At 36.9% G+C, this 11928-nt stretch overlaps 1 pseudogene; it reads left to right on the top strand.

The window, feature by feature from the left end:
* Positions 10224–11227, top strand: LOC102172417 (annotated as a pseudogene).

The raw sequence follows: 11928 nt of genomic DNA, 5'->3' as shown, positions 1-11928 counted from the left end.
CTTTAGTTGGTAGTGATTAATTCTGAGAAAGTGACTCTAGGTGTGGAAATCTGGGGAGAGAGAGACTTTTTTATTATTTCTTTTTCAAACATATCTACATTTATATATTATCACATATCTTGTATACATATTACTTTTGAAAACTATGCATCGCAAAAAATAAAATTAAAAATGACTGATAAGGAGAGTGAAAAAGTTGGCTTAAACCACAACATTCAGAAAACTAAGATCATGGCATTTGGTCCCATCACTTCATGGCAAATAGAGAGAGACTTTATTTATTATTTTTTGGGGCTCCAAAATCACTGCAGACGGTGATTGCAGCCATGAAATTAAAAGATGATTACTCCTTGGAAGGAAAGTTATGACCAACCTAGATAGCATATTCAAAAGCAGAGACATTACTTTGCCAACAACCATCTGTCTAGTCAAGGCTATGGTTTTCCCAGTAGTCATGAATGGATGTGAGAGTTGGACTATAAAGAAAGCTGAGTGCTGAAGAATTGATGCTTTTGAACTGTGGTGTTGGAAAAGACTCTTGAGAGTCCCTTGGGCAGCAATGAGATCCAACCAGTCCATCCTAAAGGAGATCAGTCCTGGGTGTTCATTGGAAGGTCTGATGTTGAAGCTGAAACTTCAATACTTCGGCCACCTGATGCAAAGAACTGACTCATTTGAAAGGACCCTGATGCCGGGAAAAATTGAAGGCAGGAAGAGAAGGGGATGACAGAGAATGAGATGGTTGGATGGCATCACCAACTCAATGGACATGAATTCGGGTAGGCTCTGGGAGTTGGTATTGGACAGGGAGGGCTGGTGTGCTGCAGCTCATGGGGTCGCAAAGAGTTGGACACAACTGAGCGACTGAACTGAACTGATAAGTTAGTCTGAACTTTCTCATATTGACTATTACTATCTAGCCTAAATAAAAGGAAAAGAACATACCATTTAGAAAATAATATGTAAACATTTTCAGTTTTCATATCTATGAGAAATATTTTCAGTTACACATATATGTTCAGTCACTAAGTAATATCTGACGCTATATGTGTATAAATAAATATATATATATACATGTATATACACACATACATATATATATTATTATTTTTTTTTTAATAAGGAACTTTCTTATTTTGGGTAGGTTGGTTTCTTTCCCAGAACAGAACATAGCAATACTGCTTAAGAGGTCTGGCTCTAACATCAAACAGCTTGAGATTTAATCTTAGGTATGCCACTTACTAACTATGCACCTTGGGTAACTTAACCTGTCTAAGCTTCAGTTTCTTTGCCTTTGAAATGTGGGAGAATAGTCGTACCTAATTTATATGGTTGTTAATGAAGACTACATGAAGTAATGCACTTGAAGTGGTTAGCGTATTGGCTGACCCAAAGTAAGCACTTGTAAGCATTATTAGAAAATGCATGATGAAAATGAAGGGCACACAGCAGTGAGGATTTGTGGGAAGTCAAATCTGTTTTCCTTTTTGAAAAATGTGGACATCCAGTGACAAATATCGATAATAAAACACTTTAAGAGAAATTCCATTGTGTAATTAATAATCTAGTAATTTCCAGTCACTGCTTGAAGTTTTGGATGTGGATTAAATGGCAGGGCTCAGTCAGTTTAGAAGAGACTGTATTACCTGTGTTATTGACACGTCTTCCTGGATGCTCTCACTATTCCCAGTTTTCCCATGTGTCACTTAACAAGGTGGATAGAACCAGGGAACAAAGAGAAAGAGAATAATCCAAGCCTGATTGTAACTAATGAGCTGGGCAACCTCAAGGCCACACCGGCCCCACTTGCAAAACAAGGAGACTGGCCCAGATGATTTCTCAGGTTCTTCTAGATCTAACAGTTCTACGAAAAAGCCATGCCTGCTTAAGCTCTCCTGGTCTCTACCGATTCTATATCCTGTGTTACTCCATTCTGATGAACTCAGGTTATGAGGTGACAGAAAGCTGTGTAAAGTGGGAGCTAAAAATAACGTCTTCCCATAAATATTTTATCAAAAGCTAGAGAGCTAAATAAAATAAAGGTAATTAAAAATCAGTATTAATGTCTGTTTTCTGAGAATTTTCACTTTGTTATTCATTTTGTGAAGAGAAGTTTCCACCAGAGACTAAGAATGAAAACCTTCAGAGTTTAAATAGAAGAAACAGACTTAAGTGACTAAAATCTACTAAGAATCATTCTGCTTTATATCTACTATTCAGGTGACCCAGTACTCTTAACAGGTGTGCTCATTTAGCTCATATTTTCTAGCATTTTGTAGAAATGTTATAAATTATGTGTAATAATGATTAAATGCTTTACATTTGTGGAATTGGTGTCTCATAGTTTACCAAGAGATTTTTACAGTTTAATAATTTACAGTCAAAACACCTGTCTGGTCATGAATTTGATAATATACAACATAGCTCTTTTCTCTTGTCAAAATGATAAATTGATATTTGAGTTAGGGTTTATTTTATTTTATAAAGCAAATATTGCAAATTGGTTAAAAAAAAAAACTGTTCAATAGAAATGCAAAATAGGGTGGTATGTTCTGGAATGCTTCTTTTTTCCCACAATAGTGAGTTAGGCAATATTCAAAGAACTTCCTTATTTTAACTTTAAAATTTAAAACAACTTCTCTATATCAATAATAAAGTTTCTTTGTTTTTTACCAGGCAGGGAGTTCACTTCATTATTTGATATGCAACATAGTATTTGGTATAAAGCCTGTTGTTTAACTAGGCTACTAAAATCATGTTATGATACTAATTCATATGCTATAGGACCAATCTTTTATTCTCTATAATGCTGAAGTTCTCATACAAACTATGTGCTTTTGGTTTTGGAAGTTGGGACAGAAACAGCAGTAGCAAATTTCATTGTTTCAAATACCAAACAGAAAATTTTATAAACTCATTTTAGGAATTTTAATATTGTTAATTTTTGAATAGATCAAATTATGGGGAAGTTCCGCATTGCCTCTTTCCTCCATGTTCTGGAAAATGACAGTATAGACAAGCAAAGCACTTGATTTATCTTTGGGATAATAATACTGAAGTGAGTCATTCAGTCATTCAACACTTTATTGTATATTTACAATTTCTTTCCTCACAGGAAAGAAAAAGAAGTATATAACTGTGTACTTGCACATACACAATGATAATCATTAATTGCTTGTAGATGATGGTTTCAAACTCCAAGTACCAAAAATGGATACTCTAATAGATTAAAAAAAGACAACAACAACAAAACACTGGGAGCAGCAGCACTAGGTTAGCCAGGAAAGGCTTTGTCCAGCACAAAGAGCTGGAAAAAGATGGACTGAATTCAAACAGGGGGAAATAAATGGAGGAAATATCCCAGGGACAAGAAGCAATATATAAAACATTATAGTATTAGTCAGGCAAAAGACATGTCCTGAAGACAATAAATAGGTCACAAAGCATAGAGCTTAAAGGGTGGTTTGTGGACCAGTAGCATTAGCATCCCCCAGGAACTTGTAGATCTACAGAACCAGAACCTAATTCCACATCTTCAAGGTTTTTGAGTGCTCTGTGTCTATATTAAAGTCTGAGAGGCTCCAGTCTACAGGTTCTTCATTTCGTGGAGGAATCTGAACTCCAGAGCAATTGGATGTCTTCCCTGATGAAAATGCAAACTGCACTCTAGAACCAAAATCTAGCCATTCCTGGAAATGGTGAGTTTCCCCCCAAATTCCACAATGTCTGCCTAGTTTGGAGAGAGGAAGTAAGTCAGATATGATTGTGAAAGTATTTGATTGCCAAGCTAAGAAACTCAGGTCTTATCTACTCATGAATTCAGTAAATATTTATTGAACTCCATTGTGATAGCACTGGGGATACAGAGAAGAATAAGAAAAGCCCTGCCCTTAAGGAGGTCACAGTCTTATGGAAAACTAAGTAACCAACAATTATAAATATCATTGTGAAAAAGAATTTTAAAGATTTATAACCGAGAAATTAATGATTTATTCAGTTAACATTTACTGAGTGCCTAGTATATGCAAAATGATGGTATTCAAGCATATTTGGGATTGGGGAGAAAAAGAGATGGAGCAATTAAGTGGCTACCACCTAAGAGTAGGAAATAAAGGAAGAATAAATAAGGTTTGGTTCCTGTGAATTTGATGGAAGGTCAGAGAAGAAGCAAGTCTTCATTAACTCAGAGGTGGTGGGCTGAGGTAGAATTTGGATCACTGAACAGAGAAACAGGAAAGTGGAGAGAATGAACCATATTTTGGGGGGTTTGTTTTTTACTTTTTAGCTGAGTGACAGATATGTTCGATTTTAGATATGTGAATCTTGAATGCATGTTCAAAGAGAACTTTCTAGTAAGGAGTGGGAGGTTCAGAACTGGAGCTTAAGAGAAAAACAGGGCTGGATAAATGATTGATCAGATGTTTTTTCTTCCTAACAGATCATTTGAATCATTGGACAGTAAATAGGATTGATTGTGCATTTTGAAGCTGTCTGTTGCAGGTTAATTACATTTTGTTTAAAATAAATCTTCAAACTTTCCTTTCTTAGCTGAGAACAACACACGCTAGTTCAGTGATCTCAATCACAACTATTATGTTCACTAACATCACTTTATTTCCTTTTCCTGCTAGTGCAACTGTAACAGCAAAAAAAAAAAAAAAATTACAATAGCAAGTTTTTCTTTCAACTCCATTTGCAAAGTCCTACTCTAGTACATTTCGCCTGTGTTCACTTTTTAAATGTGTTAGCTAACTTTGGAAACCACAGCTGTCTTGTATCCTACAAAATGTGAACAACTGTATCAACGGTTATTGCAGTCAATGCGCAGCTGAGTGACTCAAATGTCTCAAGAGTTAATCATGCAATTTAATTTTAACATGCAGATTTCATGCTATATTTACCTATTATGCTCTTGCTTTCCCCAAGCTTCGGGCAAGATTTATTGACAGATTTATTCCAACTACCAACTTCTACGTGGTATTCTCATTTGGTAGGGACTGAGTCTTATTGTGGTAGACTTGGGGGTGGAGTGTCCTGGGGTGATTTCTGAGCACTAATGCCATGACTCAGCGGTAGATTTCTCCTACATATCTGGGGTGTTGATTCAGTTCATATAATGGAGCTTCCATGTTGGTTTTCAGAGAGACCCTTGCAATGTAGACAAATACATTCACTTTACAGAGGAAAAAACTGAGACTCCACATGAGGAAATTCAGAGTTACAGCTGATGGTATGGGCTTTGGTGTTAAACTAGGACTTAAATCTAGGCTCTGTCACTTTTAACTAGATGACCCTGGACAAGTAAAAACAAACAAAAAAGTCAGCTAGTTTACTTTTATTAAAAGAGTAATCCATGTACATGGTATAAAATTCAAACAATATAAAGGGTATACAATAAAAAATGTCTCCTTGCGCTTCAAGTCTGTAGTCCTCTGTGCAGAACAACCATTCTTAAGTGTTTCTTGTGTAAATGTTCCGAATGTCATGCATTTGCAAGCACAGCATAGTACGCATACATAGTACGCGTTTGTGGCTGTGCAAACGTGCAAGCGTATGTATAATTCCTAAAGCTGACATTTTGGTCAGGGGTATGTATATTTAAAATTTTGTATGTAGATCCTGCCTAATGATAAATGCACTGTGGATGAGAGTGACAATTTTCCCACACGGAACTACTTAAAAATTTTACAAATTAGATACGTGAATGTCATCCTAATGTGCTTCCTTCAAATTATTTTTAAAATATAACACATAGACAGGAAAACACACAAAATATAAATATGCTACTCAGTGAATTATTAAAGAAGCAAACAAGTCAGGTCAAGAAAGAGAATATCTAAACATTCCAGAAACTTTCCTCATGCTTCTTCCTACCCCATTTCTCCTTTCCCAAAATTAACATTATAGTTCAGTCATGATAGCTTTGCCTGATTTTGAATTTATATCCATGGAATCATACATAGTATGCTTTCTTTGGTGTCTGCTGCTTTTGTTCAGTAATGTGTTTATGAGATTTCTCCAGTATACAACTCTAGTGCTTTTGTTTTGTTATATAGATTTCCATTATGTAAATACACGGCAATTTATGAATTCTTCTATGCTGACATAGTTGGGTTGCTTAGTTTTTTATGAATAAAGCTACATACATGTTTTTGTACATGTCACTTGGTGCACATGTGCATGCATTTCTGTTAGGTCTATGCCTAAGACTGTCACGGCCATGTCAAGATCAGTCTAGCCTTTGAGAAGATGAACCACCACCTGCAGAGAGAAGCCAACCACCTAAGCCAATGTACCAGTTGCATATAGCTGTGTAAATAAACTCCAGCAAGATCAGGAAAGAACTGCTTAGCCAATCCATATGATGGTGATAAATAATACTTACTGCTGGTTTAAGTCCCTACATTTCAAAGCAGTTTGTTACACAGCAATAAATAACTGACCTAGAAACTGGTACCTGAGAGATACGGTACATAAAAATTGCATTTCCCCATGTAAGGAAATGGCAACCCACTCCAGTATTCTTGCCTGGAGAATCCCATGGACGGAGGAGCCTGGTAGGCTACAGTCCTCGGGGTCGCAAAGAGTCAGACACGACTGAGCAAATTCACTTCATGTACATGCATTGACTTGGGAACCATACTGTGAGTGGAGGCTGGAAAAACGAAGAGGTTGTTAGTGAGAGCTGGAGGACTGGCAAAAATTATTTTAGGAAAGGATAGAAAGGTGGTGAGAAAATATTAACGAAGGCTTGGAAAAGAGTGAACTGTGGCAAACAGTTGTGGAACAGTGGATAAAAATGCTGCCTGTGGTAACTTGAAATAGAGATAAATGAACTTGCTGAACTGATATATTTCCAGGAAGAATACTGATAGTGTCATCTGGCTTCTTAGCACCGAGTATGATAAGGTATGGGAAGAGAGAAAGGCACTAGAGAGCTTTTCAGTTTGTAAGAAGAACTTGGAGGAAATACAGAGAGCCCAGACTTCCTGGGTCAGAAAATAAAACTGTTGCTTATCCCAAGTTTTTCCAGCTGGCAAGAATTTCAAAATAAGAAATATCCCCCATTCTATAATGAGGTTTGAGAGGAAATAAAGCAATGAGAGAAAAGCTCTCACTTCTGGTATAATAACTTTGATAGAAAAACAAGCCAGTCTTGCCCTTGGGGAAAAGGGGAAGGTGGGAGGAAGGGGTAGGGTTGGTCAAGAGGGCAGTCTATAAAAGAGACCACAGACCCTCTGCTACTGTGGCTTGTGTTGTGTCCTCTGGAACAGGGGATGATCACAGCAAGACGTAGTTTAGGAAGAGCCATTAATACTGTACCTAATGCCTGCCACATCCACCCCAAAAGGACAAATGCTGGTATTAGAAAAGAACTATAGTGAATACCTATTGTGTCCAGCTTCTATAACTTCCCCATTCCTGCACCCTTATTCATGCATATGGTGCATATGAAAGCAAATATGATTTTCCAGTGGGCACTGTTCTGAGCACCGAAGAATTGATGCTTTTGAACTGTGGTGTTGGAGAAGACTCTTGAGAGTCCCTTGGAAAGCAAAGAGATCCAACCAGTCCATCCTGAAGGAGATCAGTCCTGAATATTCATTGGAAGGACTAATACTGAAGCTGAAACTCCAATACTTTGGCCACCTGATGTGAAGAACTGACTCATTTGAAAAGACCCTGATGCTGGGAAAAACTGAAGGCAGGAGAAGAGGACGACAGAGAATGAGATGGTTAGATGGCATCACTGACCCAATGGACATGAGTCTGAGTAAAATCCGGGAGTCGGTGATGGACAGGGAGGCCTGGTGTGCTGCAGTCCAGGGGTTACAAAGAGTTGGACATGACTGAGTGACTGAATGGAACTGAACTGTTCCCCTAGCCACAGCTTACAGGTCCAAGTGTGAGCAGCCTCGTTACAAAGAATTTAGTGTGTGGGTGTGGGGAGAGTGGGTGCAAATGGTAGGGATAATTATCAAGCAAGAGTGACTCTGAAGTATGGCCATAAATTGATGATTATTACAGATGGGTGTTAAGTGCATGGGTGTTCTTTGTAACTATTCTCTCAAGAGTATTCTGAAATTGTGTATCAAATGAGAGTATGATGGAAGTGCTAGATTGTCTTTCTGGGAAAAAATGCATGTACACAGAGAGAGAAAATTCTAGAGATAATTTCAGTAGGTTTACAGTCTCCCACAAGTCTATCTATGGATTTCTATGATGCCAAGTTAAGAACCCTTAGTCCCAAAAAAGCTCAAAATATTCAGGAATAAGTTTAACCAAAGTAGTATAAGACCTGTACACTGAAAACTACAAAATATTGCTAAAAACAAGTAAAGATGACCCTAATAAATGGAAAAACATCCCATGTTTGTGAATGGGGAAGACTCACTATTATGATGGCAAAATTTCTCAAATTTACCTATAGAGTCAGTGCAATCGTTACTGAAATTCTAATTGCCTTTCTTTGCATTAACAAACTGATCCTAAAATTCATATGGAAATGCAAGGGATCTAGAACAGCCAAGACAATCTTGAAAAAGGACAAAGTTAAAGAATTCATTCTTCTGATTTCAAAATCTAACACAAAGCTACATGATGGTATTGTATGAGAACAATACATGAGAACAGATATAAACATCCCTGTACTAGAACTGAAAAGTCCACAAAAAACTGAAAAGTCCACAAATCTGTACATTTATGGTCAACTGGTTTTCAACAGAGTGAATGACATGACCATTTAACAGAAAAATCAGTTTCAACAATGGTGTTGGAACAGCTGAATATTTACATGTAAAAAAATGAACCTGGGCTCCTACCTCATAAATTACACACACAAAAAAACAATTAAAAATGGATCAGAGACATAAATGTAAAAGACAAATCTACAAAACTCTTAGAATATGGGTGTAAATCGATGTGAGCCTGGATTAGGCAATATTTTTTTTAGATATGACATATAGAGCGCAAGCTGAGAAATAAAAATACATAAATAGGGCTTCATCAGATTTTAAGTGTGTGCATTAAAGGATACTATCAACAAAGGGAAAACACAATTCACAGAACTGGAGAAAGTACTTGTGAATCATGTATCTGATAAAGGTCTAGTTTCCAAAATATATAGAGAACTTCTACAACTCAACAATAAGATGACAAATAATTCATTAAAAAATAGGTAAGGGATTTGAGTAGACATCTCTCCAAAGAAGACAAACACATAGCCAATAAGCACATGAAAAGATGTTTAACATCACTAGTCACCAGGAAAATTCAAACCAAATCCACAATGAGATATCATTCCATACCTATAGGATGGCTATAAGTTAAAAGTAAAAAATAAGTGTTGGTGAGGAAGTGGTGAAATAAGAACCCTCAAATGTTGGTTTGAGGGAAGCAACCAGGGCAGTTTCCTTGGGGGGAGCAGTGGGGGAGTTATTGCTTAATGGGTATAGAATTTCTGTTTGGGGTGATGAAAATATTCTAGGATTTGATAGTGGTAATAGCTGCAAACTTCATGAATATATGAAAAACCACTGAATTGAACACTTAAAAAATGATACTATTGTATGTGAATGATTTCTCAATTAAAAAAAAGGCCACAGTCTAACGAGAAATTCTCTAACAAAGTACATATTATTGCAAAGAAACATCTGAGATGTAACACATATGTGTGAAAATCACACATCTAGTTATGATTTCAAAATGTTGCTTAGTTTAAAAAACAATTATAAATGAACAGTGTGAAAAGCCCTTCTGAAGCTTATATTTACTATACTTTTATATTTATTATATTTCATAGGTTCTGCTTCATTCTGCTTGGAATTTATTCTGCTTGGAATAAAATCTAAGCAAAGAATGTAACTTTCACTAGCAATGGAACACACTTAAATCTTAAGTTTCTAACTTCGGAAACTACAGAAAACTACAGTATGGTAGTTTGCAAATCAATTTACCAAACGTACGGTTACAGAAGGCATCATAATGTAGTTACTTTAGGTCTGGAAGTTAAATGATCACAGTAGATGTCCTAGCTCTATCGCTTAGCTCTTTTCCACTTCTTCATCTGTGACTGAGATAGGTGGAATTGAAGTTCCTTCTAGCTTTAAAATTTTAAACTTACTCCATCTAATTGTGGCTTTACAGTCAAAAGAATTTTGGAATTGTTTTCCTTGCTTGGACTATATTAAAGCGTTCACATTTTAAAATTTAACATATGCTTTTTCCCCCCCGGAGCCGTGCTGGTTCTGCAGCTCTGTGGCAAGCCGCGGAGTTGGGGTTCTGTTCCTCAGGATGGGGTTTGTTAAAGTTGTCAAGAACAAGGCCTACTTCAAGAGATACCAAGTGAAATTCAGAAGGCGAGAGGGCAAAACTGACTACTATGCTCGGAAACGACTGGTAATCCAAGATAAAAATAAGTACAACACACCTAAATACAGAATGATAGTTCGTGTAACGAACAGAGATATCATTTGTCAGATTGCTTATGCCCGTATAGAGGGAGATATGATAGTTTGTGCAGCTTATGCTCACGAACTCCCAAAATACGGTGTGAAGGTTGGCTTGACAAACTATGCTGCCGCATATTGTACTGGCCTGCTGCTGGCCCGCAGGCTTCTTAATAGGTTCCGTATGGACAAAATTTATGAAGGCCAAGTCGAGGTGACTGGTGATGAATACAATGTGGAAAGCATTGATGGTCAACCTGGTGCCTTCACCTGTTACTTGGATGCAGGACTTGCCAGAACTACTACCGGGAATAAAGTTTTTGGGGCCCTAAAGGGAGCTGTCGATGGAGGCTTGTCTATCCCTCACAGTACCAAACGGTTCCCTGGTTATGATTCAGAAAGCTGAGGTACACCGAAAGCACATCATGGGGCAAAACGTTGCAGATTACATGCGTTACCTGATTGAAGAAGATGAAGATGCTTACAAGAAACAGTTCTCTCAGTACATAAAGAACAACGTAACTCCAGACATGGAGGAGATGTATAAGAAAGCTCATGCTGCAATATGAGAGAATCCAGTGTATGAGAAGAAGCCTAAGAAAGAAGTTAAAAAGAAGAGGTGGAACCATCCCAAAATGTCACTTGCCCAGAAGAAAGACTGGGTAGCTCAGAAGAAGGCAAGCTTCCTTAGAGCTCAGGAACGAGCTGCTGAGAGTTAAACCAAACCACAATTTTCTATCAAGATTTTTCAGATAATACAACAATAAACTTATTGAACAAGCAAAAAAAAATAAAATAAAATAAAATTTAAGGTATTATTATTGTAATAACATAATACATAACATTTGAAAGGTATTAAATCAATTAGACCAACTGATCTCATTCCGCTGAGAACTGGCCTGAGGCAATACCACCATCTGGTGGTTTCTCTTCAAACATAACTTTCTAGAAGACAGTTTGGCCTCATCAAATTAGGACAGGTGGTTTACATATGCCTATTTTAGGAAACAAATTTAATAATGCTGCATATGTTTTAAGTTAACTAATGCTATGTAATTGGTCTTAAAAACTTGTAATTCAACACATTCTCTCAACAGCTATTTGTTTAGTGCCCAATTATAAGAACAAAAGAGCAGACAAAATAAAAAATACTTGCATTCATAGATGTAACAGTCTAGTGAGAGAAAGTAGACAGACAAGCATAAGTAAGTAAATTATGTTAACTGGTAAGTTCTATTAAAAATCAGGATAAGGGAGATGTAGGGTAGGTTGCAATTTTAAAAAAAATCTGAGCAAAGATTTGAAAGAGGTCACGTCAACTCTACACGCTTGTCTCAAGAATAAAATTCCACTGACTTACAATCTAAGTATCTAGCTTTAATTCTATCGTGCTACTATACTTCCGCTTCCTCAAATGTTCCTTTGTAGTAAGCAGGGACTGCAATACCAGGTCAATATTAACAAGAAGGATATTAACATA

The sequence above is a fragment of the Capra hircus genome, chromosome 5, assembly GCF_001704415.2.
Source record: "Capra hircus breed San Clemente chromosome 5, ASM170441v1, whole genome shotgun sequence".
Lineage (NCBI taxonomy): Eukaryota > Metazoa > Chordata > Mammalia > Artiodactyla > Bovidae > Capra > Capra hircus.
Note: the sequence above shows the minus strand (reverse complement) of the source record. Positions and strands in the feature narration are given on the sequence as shown.